Below are 12953 nucleotides of genomic sequence, written 5' to 3' on the forward strand. Positions count from 1 at the left end.
TGCAAATCAACCTCTCCAAACCCCCTTGTAAACAATACTCTAGCCCAATAGCAGACATGACTAAAATGTCAGACTTCCCGGCATGGCCTCACAGCTGCAAGAGGCCGAGCTCTGAAAAGTAAGGAAAATACAGTCATTTAGAAGCTAGATGGAGAGACTGTAAGCCCATGCTTGGAAAATGCATGTGACTATAATTTTTTATTATTATTTCTATGCCGCTTTATATTTTTAGCAACAATCTCAAAGTGTTTGAAGAAAAGTCAAAGCAATGTAACAGACAATTAAAATATTATCTTAAAAGATTTCAAAATAAAAACATTAGATTAAAATGTTTTAATTCATCTATAAGTTTATCCAAGTCAATCTTTTGAATGTCAAATTCTGAACCTTGGTTTAATTCCCAAAGCAGTTGTCAGTGGTTTTGCTACTATGACTTCAACAAAGCCAGCACATGTACGAACGACTTGGACTCACCCCTTACTTCAAAAGGGAAGGGACACGAAACCAGAGTTGTCCCATCTCAAAGTCCCCTTCAGTTTCCCTGGAGCCACCAGCCGTGGCACTGCCTCCTAACTCGTGTATCAGGGGTCACTAGGGAAAGGGGTGAATAGCATTTATTGAATCTATATGCAGAGGACACAATCTCCAATTCTCAAAAAGCCATGCCAATTTTGAAGAATGAACTACGTAATACACATTTGAGAAGGCAGGTCTTAAAAAGAATGGTAATACATGGAAGGGAGTATTAGTCTCAAAGGACAAATGGAGCATCTCTGAAGGGGGTTCCACCCTATGGAATATGAATGTACATGCAGCAAGAGTCCAAAGAGCATTTCCGATTGGTTGGGAAGTAGAGTATCATTTTGGAAGTTGGAAACAGTAGCTAACAAGTTGCCTTTTTCTACACTGCAAAAGGAAGAACTTGGGGGACCTGCCATTGAGGCACCGGGCAGGATTTCTTGAATTGCAACTACAGTTCCTGCATGGGAAGCTTTCATAGAAAAGAACCAGGGCTGGGGCTCAGGCCCGTAAGGGCCAGGGGGCAGCAGATACAGACCCACAAGGAGGAGGGTGGCATTCATCGCCTGCCATTCCTGCCTCCTCTCACCTTAAGGAGTTTGTGGGAAGAGCACATTTGTCCCAAGAAGCAGGAGCATCTTGCCCAGAGGCTAGTGGTGCCAGGTAAGAGGCAGTGGCTGGATGCGGCACCTCCCAGCATCAGCTCACAGCCCTCACCCGCCTGCCACACCCGGAGCCTCCATCTGCTGTGTCCACCGAGGCACAAAGCATCCCTTGGGAGCCTCTGCTGATGCAAGAAAGTCGTGATCAGCAGAGCACCTGCGGGTAACAGCCTCAAAAGCATGGGATGGCCTAAGGAAAAGACTTACTCGTCAGTCTTCAGTTTAACAGGCAGGCGAACTCAGAACAAGACAGCAACTGCAAGCAACAAGCCAAGGACAACTCGCCTAATCCTTTGCTGTCAAAGGAAACAAGGAGCACTCCAGAGTGAGAGGGGCAGGAGGGATCTGCTGCTTCTGTCACCAGCTCATGAAGGAAACAGGAAGAACAAGATGATGAAGAACAAGGAGGAGGGATGGTGAGCTTCAGGCCCAGGGGTCCAATGCAGCCCCTCTCCACTCTTTGGCATGTTACTTCTATCTCTGTCCTTAGCCACCCAGGCTACTGGGTAGGACACCCTGCAAGTTAACTGCAGCCTTGGAAGCTGAAGCTGCCCAAATGGCCCAAAACTGTTTAAAAACTGATTTAATCATTTTCAACAAATATTAACTTTCAGAGGTATTGCTGTTTATTTTTTTGCCTTGTCGTCAAGTTTTACTAGTCTTTTTGTAAATCCCCAACTGTTTTAAACTTGTTTTGTAAGGCATTTTTGCGGGATGCGCCTGGGAGGAAAACGGGGGGGGGGGGGGTTGCATCAATTACAGTGGTTTGAGTATATATCCAGTGAGTATGTGGATAGCGAATTTTGAGTCTCTGTTCACATGGACTGGAGAGAACGGCCCCTCAGCCTGGGTTTGATCTGTGCTGACTTTTCAATTCCAACATGCCCCATAACAAGGGGCAACACCTTCCCCCTGTGGCTACCCAAGGGCCTCCCTGCGGCTGCTCTTAAGAGCCCAGGTGGCTCTCCTTCCACGGGGAGCCCACAGCCAGCATGCCCTGTGGCCACAGAGGGCCTCCTCCTCTTCCCTGCCTTGGTCCAGTCCGCCTTACAAGGCACCCAGGTGGCTTGCTGACACTGCTTCTAGTGGGAGCTATGTCTAGCCTTGGAGAAGGAGCCCTTCCTGCTCTCCATCCTGAATATGTCAACAACTGACTTCATTCTGGTTGGTTCTGAACGGGAGGAAGACTGGGACCGAGCACCGGGTGAAACCCATCTCTCCATTCCCACCTTGCTAGGGAGGCAACTTGGGCCTGCTGCTCTGAGTCATTACAGGGCAGTGCCAGATGGTCATCTTGGCTGATGAAGGGATGCCCAGCATGGGAGACGTCCTCCGGCCGACACACAGTAGAAGTGAGCGGCGCAGAGGCAGGCGTCAGAAGGAGGCATGCGCTAAAGATTCTGCTGTGCACAAGAAGCACCCCTGGAGTATTTCAGCTCCAGGAGCAAGAGGAGCAGCTTCCTCTCTTCCTCTCACAATCTGATTCATGGCTTCATTAATGTTGCTTGAGGCACCCTTCTTTTTTCATCCCGAAAACCATTTTTACTGGGTTATACTGGCAATGTTACAAATAGGAGAATTATGTTCGGGGAAGAGATGGAAGAGAAATGTAGCATTTCCACATTTTCCTTTTGTCTCCTCTTCCCCTTTGTATGTGACGTGGTATATTTTGTTTCCTGTTTCAGTTCCTTTCCTGTAGTTTCCTTGCCCACCAGCACTCTGGTCTGCGTGGATGGGATGGAAGCCTGGCTTGGTGTGGACTTCGCTGTGGCAGCTGCTGGGTTGCAAAGGCCACACACAAAGTATTTGTTGTGAACTGAGACCCTCTTGCACCCCACCCCCTTTTTACGAGAACCCACAATGGAATCAGGCCTTTATTGTGTCAGTTCTTTTTTGCATTACAAAAAGGTTTGAAGCACACAAAACAACAAACAAACAAGGGGCAACACCTCAGTTCCTGAGGAAGTTTCATACTGAAAAGGGTTTGATCTGTGCCGACTTCAATTCGAACATGCCCCATAACAAGGGACACCACCTCAGTTCTTGAGGAAGTTCCGTTCTAAAAAAGCCTTGGCAACACTGCAGAAATAGCAGTGATCTTATTTTGGAAAACAGCACCAGGAAACTCAGGTGGTTCGTAGTCTAACAGAACCACATTTGACATTGGGGGTCTGGTGAGGACAAGATCTGCTGCAAGCAATTTACGAAAAACCTGGGGTCTTTCTTGGGTTCCATGATCACTGCAGGTGGTGACAGCAGTCCCAAAATTAAGAGGCTTGCTTCTTGGGAGAAAAGCAATGACCAACCTAGACAGCATCTTATAAAGTAAGAGCCATCACCTTGCCGACAAAGGACCGTATACTTAAACTATGGTTTTCCCAGTAGCGATGTAAGAAGTGAGAGCTGGAACCATAAAGAAGGCCGATTGCCGAAGAATTGGTGCTTTTGAATTATGGTGCTAGAGACTCTTGAGAGTCCCATGGACCGCAAGAAGATCAAACCTATCCATTCTGAAGGAAATCAGCCCCGAGTGCTCACTGGAAGGACAGATCCTGAAGCTGACCACAAGACCTCCTGCAATGAGTTCACAAAGTTTTTTGCTGATAAGATTCGGAAAGAGGGAAGGCTCCGGGACCGTGGTAGCCGGGCCAGAGAATGCCGGTGTTCCGTCTAGTCAAGTTGTATGGGATCAACTTCCACCCATTACCTGTGAGGGTGTGAAGAGGCTTTCTTGGGCGAAACAACCACCTATCTCCTTGATTCTTGCCCATCCTGGCCAGGATGGGCAATGGGCTCTATGGGCTGGGCCAATGCAGTTCTGCCCAGGAGGGAGTCTTTCCCAGATCTGCATGAAAAAGCAGTTATTAAACCCGCTCTTTAAAGCTGCATCAGTGCAAATGGCAATCCGGGGGGGGGGGGGACTTAAATAGACTTTTAGAGTAAAGATTGGGTTTTGTGGGCAAAGAGCCCAGACACAGGATAGCATGGATGGCTGGATAAAGGAGGCTAGGATCAAGCATGGTTAAGACCCAAGAGTGGGTGGATTAGGTGGCAAGCAGTAAGGGTAGTGCAGGGGACCAGGAGCTTGAGGGCAGGCAGGGAATAGTGGGAATACCCACTGCTCCAGCTTAGGTGAACACCAGCTGCTGGGGGAAACTGTATAAAGCCCGCTTGCTATCAGCAGAGAACCTGCACGAGCAACGCTGACACAAAACCCCACATATATTAAGCAAAATAGAAACATTGCCACCCCACCCCCTCAGCTTTCCCCTCTCCACCTTTCAGCCTTTTCTTCCTAATGTCTCGAGAAATGAAACTGACTTGCAAAAAATGCTACTTGAAAGAAAAGGAGACATTGAATACTTTTGTAAACCAAGAAAATCTTTTTAAAAATACATCAAAATAAATAAAGCCAGGCTGCCCTGGGGGAGGGGCTGGCAACAAAGGGGCCACAAAAGAGCTCATCATCCCTTTGGGAGTTGATGCCTCAGGGGTGGGATGAGGGCGTGAGCCAGGTCCCTTGGGGGGGGGGCATCTGAAAAATGTGCCCGGGAGGAGCTGGCGAGACCAAGGGGGCCTCAATTGCAGTAGTTTGGAACAGGGGGCAGTACGGTAGGGGAGCCCCCCGCTCCAACCTGGGAGAATTGCGGTGATCCTACCAGCAAGCCCTTCAGGTCGGCTCGGAGCGATGAGTTCTCCCTGATCCATGATCACTGGTTGCCCAGGACGAAATACCACCCACTGTGAGTCTTGTGGGAGCTGCCCCCTGCCTCTCTCCACCAGGCCTAGGGCAGGGCCCTGGCAGACTAAAGCTGCCTCAGAGGACTGCCAGGCCTCTTTTACTGGGTAGGAAACCAAACCCTGGGCGTTAACGGCAGCCTTGGAAGCGAAAGCTGCCCAAATGGCCCAAAACTGTTTAAAAATTTTATTTAAACGTTTTTGACCAATATTAACTTTCAGAGGTATTGCTGGTCATTTATTCCTTTGCCTTGTTGACAAGTTTTACTAGTCTTTTTGTAAATCCCCAACGATTCTTAACTTGTTTTGTAAGGTATTTTTGTGGGATGTGCTTGGGAGGAAAACAGGTGGGGGGGGGAGGTACAACAATTACAGTGGTTCAGGTACATATCCAAGGAGCACGTGGAAAGGGAATTTTGAGTCTCTGTTCACATGGACTGGAGAGAACGGCCCCTCAGCCTGGGTTTGATCTGTGCTGACTTTTCAATTCCAACATGCCCCATAACAAGGGACACCACCTCAGTTCTTGAGGAAGTTCCGTTCTGAAAAGCCTTGGCAACACTGCAGAAAGAGCAGTGATCGTATTTTGGAAAACAGCACCAGGAAACCCTTTCAGGTGGTTCGTAGTCTAACAGAACCACCTTTGACATTTGGGGTCTGGTGAGGACGAGATCTGCTGCAAAACCCCCTCTCAAAACCCCCTTGTAAACAATACTCTAGCCCAATAGGAGACATGACTAAAATGTCAAACTTCCCGGCATGGCCTCACAGCTGCAGGAGGCTGAGCTCTGGAAAGTAAGGAAAATACAGTCGTTTAGAAGCTAGATGGAGAGACTGTTAAGCCCATGCTTGGAAAATGCAGGTGACTATATTTTTTTTTTGTTTTATTTCTATGCCAGTTTATATTTTTAGCAACAATCTCAAAGTGTTTGAATAAAGTCAAAGCAATGTAACAGACAACTAAAATATTATCTTAAAAGATTTCAAAATAAAAACTTTAGATTAAAATATTTTAATTCATCTAGAAGTTTATCCAAGTCAATCTTTTGAATGTCAAATTCTGAACCTTGGTTTAATTCCCAAAGCAGTGTCAAGTCATATATATGGTTTTCCTACTATGGCTTCAACAAAGCCAGCACATGTACAAACGACATCGTCTCATCCCTTACTGCAAAAGGGAAGGGACACGAAACCAGAGTTGTCCCATCTCAAAGTCTCCTTCAGTTTCCCTGGAGCCACCAGCCGTGGCATTGCCTCCTAACCCATGTATCAGGGGTCACTAGGGAAAGGGGTGAATAGCATTTATTGAATCTATATGCAGAGGACACAATCTCCAATCCTCAAAAAGCCATGCCAATTTTGAAGAATGAACTACGTAATACACATTTGAGAAGGCAGGTCTTGAAAAGAATGGTAATACATGGAAGGGAGTATTAGTCTCAAAGGACAAATGGAGCATCTCTGAATGGGGTTCCACCCTATGGAATATGAATGTACATGCAAGCAAGAGTCCAAAGAGCATTTCCGATTGGTTGGGAAGTAGAGTATCATTTTGGAACAGTTGGCAACAGTAGCTAACGAGTTACATTTTTCTACAGTGCAAAAGGAAGAACTTGGGGGACCTGCCATTGAGGCACCGGGCAGGATTTCTTGAATTGCAACTACAGTTCCTGCATGGGAAGCTTTCATAGGAAAGGACCAGGGCTGGGGGCTCAGCCCCTTGAGGGCTAGGGCAGCCGACTGGAAGGGGGGCAGCAGATACAGACCCACGAGGAGTGGCATTCATCACCTGCCACTCCTGCCGCCTCCTCCTCACCTTAAGGCGTTTGTGGGAAGAGCACATTTGTCCTAAGAAGCAGGAGCATCTTGCCCAGAGGCTAGTGGTGCCAGGTAAGAGGCAGTGGCTGGATGCGGCACCTCCCAGCATCAGCTCACAGCACTCACCCGCCTCCACCACACCCGGAGCCTGATTCATGGCTTCATTACTGTTGCTTGAGGCGCCCTGCTTTTTCATCCCGAAAACCTTTTCACTGCTTTCTGTTGGCAATGTTACAACCAGGAGAAATATGTATGGGGAGGAGATGGAAGAGAAATGTAGCATTTCCGCATTTTCCTTTTGTCTCCTCTTCCCCTTTGTATGTGACGTGGTATATTTTGTTTCCCGTTTCAGTTCCTTTCCTGTAGTTTCCTTGCCCACCAGCACTCTGGTCTGCGTGGATGGGATGGAAGCCTGGCTTGGTGTGGACTTCGCTGTGGCAGCTGCTGGGTCACAAAGGCCGCACACAAAGTATTTGTTGTGAACTGAGACCCTCTTGCACCCCACCCCCTTTTTACGAGAACCCACAATGGAATCAGGCCTTACTGTGTCAGTTCTTTTTTGCATTGCAAAAAGGTGTGAAGCGCACAACAAAAAAACAAGGGACGTCACCTCAGTTCTTGAAGTTTCATACTGAAAAGCCTTTGCAACACTGCAGAAATAGCAGTGATCGTATTTTGGAAAACAGCACCAGGACTCTTTCAGGTGGTTCGTAGTCTAACAGAACCAACTTTGACATTGGGGGTCTGGTGAGGACCACGAGATCTGCTGCAAGCAATTTACAAAAAAACTGGGGACTTTCTTGGGTTCCATGATCACTGCAGGTGGTGACAGCAGTCCCAAAATTAAGAGGCCTGCTTCTTGGGAGAAAAGCAATGACCAACCTAGACAGCATCTTAAAAAGCAGAGCCATCACCTTGCCGACAAAGGTCCGTATGGTTAAACTATGGTTTTCTCCCAGTAGTGATGTAAGAAGTGAGAGCTGGACCATAAAAGGCCGATTGCCGAAGAATTGGTGCTTTTGAATTACGGTGCTGGAGACTCTTGAGAATCCAATGGACTGCAAGAAGATCAAACCTCTCCATTCTGAAGGAAATCGGCCCTTAGTGCTCACTGGAAGGACAGATCCTGAAGCTGAGGCTCCAAGACTTTGGGTCACCTCATGAGAAGAGAAGACTCCCTGGAAAAGACCCTGATGCTGGGGAAGATGGAGGGCACAAGGAGAAGGGGACGACAGAGGACGAGATGGCTGGACAGTGTTCTTAGAGCTACCAAGACTATTTAGTTAAATATGTTAAGTTAAATTAATTGGAAAAACTTGCAAACACCAGATAGGCTTAGGATTTAAATATGTAATGTGATGAATATGTTTAATGCTGAATTGGAAAGATGTTAAGTGATTAACTTAATTGTTTTGGAAAACTTGTTAAAATGATGTACACTGAAATTCAACTTGGGTGATACGAGAAAGTCACTTAACAATGTTAATAAGCTTAGTCTTAATAAGGTTATGATTTAGGTTTCTGTGTTTAAAAATTTTGTGGAAAATCAATAAAAAAATTGGGGGGGAGAAAGTCTTTTAAATCACTTTGTAATGTGAATATAGACCTAGACTAAGGCAGCAGAGGGCGATCTTAACATAGCAGTGGCTGTAGCTGGAAAGAGCAAACCCGGTTTTCGTTCACTCCTTTTTGGCTGGCAGGAACACGATGGCACTTTTAAACTTCTTAAAAATGTGGGTTGGTACACAGTGCTTTTTAAATGTACCAGTAAAGGGGAATATGATGTGCATCTTCCCAGGCATTGTGCTGTTTTCCAATGCATCAAAATGCAACCACGCCATGGGGTTATGCTGCAGCAGGAGCAGGGGGCCACATTTCGGGGGGGGGGGGCAAAGCTAGAGGCAAAAGGGTGATGAATGCAGAAGTTGCCATTGTCCAGAAGGCTACTTTATATACACACACACCAACACTCCTCTCTATCAATGCAGCCACTTGTCAAGATTCAATTTTAACGGACAAAACTAAATACGGGTTAAATCTGCCTGTGGCTTTAAAGTGAAAAAAATGTTTTGGGGGTGATGCTCAACAATAGCATGGCCCAGTGAAACATAATTACTTCAACGTTTATGATACACAATTGTTAATTCAGAACAAACCAGATTTATTCCAGGAAGAAATCTTGGTGGACCCAATCCACAAATTGCTCCATTCACAATGACTACCAAAAGAGACTCCCCAACTAGGCACTCAGGTACCTAAACATTTCCATTCTAAATAGTCAAAGACTTTGTACGTATCTATTTTGGGGCTTGACACAATATCAGATTGGTGTGATTGCTGGAGGAGACTGAGTCCCATGGACTACAAAAAGATCAATTTCCTCCATTCCGAAGGAAATCAATCCTGAGTGCTCACTAACAAGGACAGATCCTGAAGCTGAGGCTCCAAGACTTTCGCCACCTCATGAGGAGACTCCCTGGGAAAGACCCTGATGTTGGGAAAGATGGAAGGGACAAGAAAAATGGGATGACAGAGGATGAGATGGTTGGACAGTGTTCTTGACCAAACTGCCGGAGGCATTGGAAGACAGGAGTGCCTGGCATGCTCTGGTCCATGGGGTCACAAAGAGTCGGACAATAGTAAACAAGACATTTAAAGCTTTATATTGCTCACATCAGGCCTGTTATGTATTTAAATTTGGTTGTTTGGTAACCAAATTCTAGAGAGTTCTGCAGTAATTCTCATGCTATTGGCTAATGGTCACATGGGAGTTATCTAGTTAAGTAGAGATTTCATTTGCTGTAAAGCAATGACTTTTAGAATCCACTGTGAACCTTGCCAACGGAAGAACCGGGAAGGATTTCTTGAATTGCAACTACAATTCCTGAATGAGAAGCTTCATGGGAAAGGACCAGGGCTGGGGCTCAGCCACATAAGGGCCAGGGCAGCCAATTGGAAGGGGGCAACAGATACAGACCCAAAAGGAGGAAGGTGGCATTCATCTCCTGCCACTCCTGCCTCCTCACCTTAAAGCGTTTGTGGAAAGAGCACATTTGTCCCTAAAAGCAAGGGCATCTTGCCCAGAAGCTAGTGGTGCCAGAAGAGGTGGAGGCTGGATGCGACACCTCCCGGCATCCGCTCACAGCCCTCAGCCACCTCCGCCACAACCGGAGCCTCCATCTATTGTGGCCGCAGCAGCACGAAGTGTCCAGCCTGCCTCTTCCCCACCGGAGGAGCCCTTCTCCTTCCGCTGCCCGCCTCCTCCAGCCCCGCCACCCTCCCTAAAACTCTGGGGAAGGGGGGGGCAGCGGAAGGAGCTTTGCACTGGATATGCGCAAGATGGCCCTGCCAAGAAGCTCTCGGAAGTAAAGTTCTGTGTCTTGGTTGTACTGTAAAACAATGCTCAAGCGTGTCCTTTGTTTAAAAGTTGAAGCGTGTTACAAAAAGTAATTTGCAACCCTGCTATACAGGAAGCCCTCCCTGTAGGAAGGCAAAGCAGTGGGGTGGAGAGCTTTGCCACGCTCCTCAGAACCTGGCTAAATGGGTGGAGCCCATGGCTACATTCAGAAAATCCGAAGTTAAAAAAAAAAAGAGGCCAGCTATTGGAGAAGAATGCAATTTCTTCCAACATTTGACATGCCATACAGGAGACAAACGATACCAGTGCTAGAAACTCCTGAGCTTAAGCCTGAAAACATTGCTATCCGCCCACAAAGGGAGCTTCAGAAGTCTTTGGCGATTGGCATCATCCAGAGTTTTGTCTTTCTCCAACGTGAGACATGCCATACAGGGGACAAGCCATACCTACACTTGTTCTAGAGAGCAGTAACTTTGGTATATTGCCACACCTATCATCGCAAGTTGAATGTTCACAAGGCAACCTTCCCCGGTCACCCAATCACAGAAGTGTAGCTAAGAAGGGAAGGGGGAGGGAACAGGCGGGGCCATGGGCAGCTCCCCAAACACTTTATTTTCAAAAAAGCTCAACTTTGGTCTGCCTCAGGCCACCAGCAAGGGCTGCTACACAGCTGCCCAATCAACAGGCTTTGCAACTAGGCTGCAACCGAGGAAAATGGGAACAGCTATTCCACCTGCTCACCTGAGCAACAGCAACTATGTTACCTGAAGCTTCCATTCCAGCTGGCTATTAGCGCATCTAATTTGATCCTAACTTCATTTCAGTCTCCCATTACTACTGACCTTAAGAACACTCAAGTGTGGGTGGGTTACACTTTGGAGAGGGACAAACCTTTTAAAATATGTATACAAGCGAGGTCATTAAGCTTCCTTGAAAGGGTTAACAGTAAATACTGCAGCATGCAATATTTGATGCCAGAGATTTAAAACTGTAGAGCATCATCAGTGTGCATGGCACTTTATGTATAAGAATATAAAACTGACGTGAGAAGCTACAAGTCGTAGTAGCTGAACAAGGGTACCCAACATGGCATTTTTAATTTTTAGCACAGGTGCTTTATGTAGCATCTCTGTAAAACCGAACTGCTTTAAAGTTTTCTTTGAAGCTAGCAAAAACCTTCATTCTTTTTCATTTGCTGGTGGAACCAAAATGCAGGGGGGGTTGTGATAGATTGCATCAGACCCCACCCATACAATCAGCTTCTGTTTGTCCCAACAGCTGGGTAACAAGTTTATATTGCATTTTCCCAGGATAGGTATAGCAATTCATGACTTTTAAAAAAATAACAAAACATTACTTTCTTCCCAATCTCGTAGCTTCCAACTTAAGATGGTGGTAAGAGAAAGTAATTTTTTTCCAGTACAGTAGTTAAGTTTTAATATATTATTGCCAATCTCTACTTTTGGGAGGCTGGTACTCCTCACCCCAAAACAAAACCAGAGTACTTCAAAAACTCTGGGTGAAGCTGCTTCAGATTCTGGTTTAAAAGCTGTATTGGCTTGGATATAAGCATGCTTCTAATGGCTAAGATTAAGGGAATAAACTGTAGGCAGAAATATTTCAACTTAAAAGCTTGCTTGAATAGTTTTCTGTTCTGACTGCTTTCATCCCCAGCTAACAAAAACTTGGGTGGGATTCAAAAGGGAGGGAGATAGATCATGTTTACAGCAGCTTTTCACTATCAAGCACGAAAAGCCATGAATGTTCTAAGTGGTATTGTCCTGCCTTTTAATTTTGTGTATAATCTGGCCTAGAATGTTTGACTGGAGCCCTCTTGCCCTTACAAAAAGGTATTTTCATCGGTTTACAAGGCTGTTAAGGTTGCATTATTTCCTGCAGCTGCATGACCACACAACAGCCAACATTAAACTACAATTTGAAAAGCTCACCCCCTGCCCCTTCCAATCATTTTTTTTCGCTTTTCAGCTAGGTCTTTTTAAAGCTTCAAGGCTGCTTTGCTCCAACAAATTAAGTTCCCTACAGGTAAAGCTACCATATTCTTGCGTGGGGTATTCATGGGTTACTTAAAGCATGTCCCAGCCAGCTATATAGATGGTTATATACCATCCCAACTTTTCTGCAGGTTTCCCATATGGCTGAAACCAGCAACTGGCACCAGACCAGAGCTTGCTTTTATGCTTCTCCCTCCCACTCATTTTTCTTTTACAGCTGTATACTTTTGATTTTATAGGTTTTAGACCCAAGGCATGCAATTCACATCAAACCAGTTTAAGTCTCTAGTAGCTTTTTAATTTCAGAAAACCTATCATCCTACTCCTGGTGGTAAAACTGACATTGCTCCAGGTGATCCTAAAGAAAACAAAAGCTGCTATTATCAGCAGTTTGTTTAAAAAACAAACAATCTTGAGTAGTGAATAGAACAAATGTTGAAAAGATAGGGGAAAAACATAGTTGCTGTAATATCCTAGTTTTTAAGGTATCAAAACCAACAACTCCCATGTTCTAGTTCCCTATTCTCTAAGTGTTTCTTAAAACATAGTCTCCTTCAGGATTGTCAGTGCAGAAAAATAGGGGGGAAACCTGAATACTGGAGGTAGAAGCTCCTACACTTTCCAGAGTCTGCAAAAAAAAAAAAAAAAAGCAAACCTCTATTTTACTCTCCTTGCTGAAAATTAATCTGATTTGGCTTGGCTTCAAACAGAATAGGAAAGGGTAGGGGAAAATCCTGCATTCTATTATGGTTATTGCTGTACTTTTAATGTAACATCATGAAGCTCTTATTTTCATTTCAGAAGCTGCAAATCTTTTCAAACGCCATCACAACCCAACCCCACCCT

Source organism: Podarcis raffonei, chromosome 17 (assembly GCF_027172205.1).
Source record: "Podarcis raffonei isolate rPodRaf1 chromosome 17, rPodRaf1.pri, whole genome shotgun sequence".
Lineage (NCBI taxonomy): Eukaryota > Metazoa > Chordata > Lepidosauria > Squamata > Lacertidae > Podarcis > Podarcis raffonei.